Source organism: Camelina sativa, chromosome 2 (assembly GCF_030686135.1).
Source record: "Camelina sativa cultivar CO46 ecotype springtype chromosome 2, ASM3068613v1".
NCBI lineage: Eukaryota > Viridiplantae > Streptophyta > Magnoliopsida > Brassicales > Brassicaceae > Camelina > Camelina sativa.
Window position 1 is genome coordinate 1,649,581 of NC_141881.1, and position 1,502 is coordinate 1,651,082.

A 1,502-nucleotide genomic window follows, 5' to 3' on the forward strand; every position below is an offset into this window, starting at 1 on the left:
AATAAAAATGATGTTAATATTTTTGTTTCAATTATAAAAGTGATGTAAAATATTTATATCACTTATAAATAATCGTTCAAAAATATTAGTTTTAATTTCATAAATACTTATAATAATTGTATCATTTATGATAAGTGATATTTGTATCATTTGGAAAATAATCTAAAATGAACGTAATAATTTATTTTAAAAACAAAAAGAAAATATGTTTTAATATTTTCCGAAATTTCTGTTCATCCATTAATTGCTTTGTCAAAATTTTCTCCTAAAATCACTCCTTTTCAATTGTCATAAAATCTTTGAAAGATTTTTGCTATACATCACTAAAAATAATAGAAATAAACAATCACAAACATAATTTAGGATCACATCCGTTTTTCATCAATCTTGAAAACTTGCATTCTTTTCTTCTGGTTCTTGTCTTCTACTTGTAGTCATGATCATGATTATGAACCTTTGAATTATCATTGTAGTTGAAGACATTTATCTGCAAATTTAGATTATAGTAAAAAGAAAAAAAAAATCTAAATTGTTATGACAAAATACTGAACAGTTAGCCATAGTTATGAAACGGAAACTGAAGAACAATAAAATAAAGAAGAGGCCAGAGAGAACTGAGAGAGATCTGATACAAGAAATAGTTTTGGAGATAATAAGTTATAAACAAAAGAATATAAGTTTTGGAGAAAGGTTCAAGAGCCTCGACGATGCAAGCCAATTCCTTTTTTTCATCGGTTCCAAGTCCTAGTTGCCCGTCTTTTCCTGAGCCCCTGGTCAAATTAAAAAAAAAAAAAAAAATCAAACGAAGGAGCAATATAGCAGAAGTCAGAAACAAAAATGGAGAAAACAGAGAGGTAAAAGAAGGTTAGAGAAAGAGAGTAATGACCAGGCTATGACGGAAGTAGCTGAAGCCATTGAGACGAAAGTAAGAGAGACAATGAGAGAGAGGAGAGATATATGAAGAAAGTGAGTGGAAAGTCGAGGAAAAAGCAGGGCACACTTTGGTGGGATTCACAATTCGACGAGATATATGTGAGTGAATGTGTCATTAGGTGTGACTGTGTGAGACTAATTATTCGTTTTGGACCAATTGATAACTTCCATGTAACATTAAGATGGTTGTGGGCAAATAAGAAAAATCTTGGGTGAGAAAATAAACAAAATCAGATCTTATATTTTGATATTTTAAAAAGGAAAATTCATTCCGTTGACAGTTATATATAGATATTTGTTTTAATCAGTATCTAAAACAATCTACGTTTGTAAATGAGAAACTCAATTATTAGGTTAGCTAAGATTTGTAATAATCTGAAGATAAAGAAACAATACATACAAAAAAAAAAAAGTTTTATTAGATATGCATGTAATTTTCGTTTATAATAATATTAGGATTTAATTTTTTTTTTTTATATCTATCTTCTAAATTACCTTAATTTTGTCAAAAATAAATTTAATTTATTAATGCTATTAATGTAATTTATTTTAGTATCAGTTTTTATTGA

The 1,502-nt window shown here is 27.3% G+C and overlaps 1 long non-coding RNA gene across 1 annotated transcript; it reads right to left on the reverse strand.

Moving 5' to 3' along the window:
• Positions 1-258: 258 nt before the first annotated feature.
• Positions 259-1,165, reverse strand: LOC104713972 (uncharacterized). The gene is made up of 2 exons (XR_755700.3): positions 887-1,165; positions 259-770 (listed from the first exon to the last, which is right to left on the reverse strand). It is a non-coding gene; the product is annotated as an uncharacterized LOC104713972 (long non-coding RNA).
• Positions 1,166-1,502: the final 337 nt, after the last annotated feature.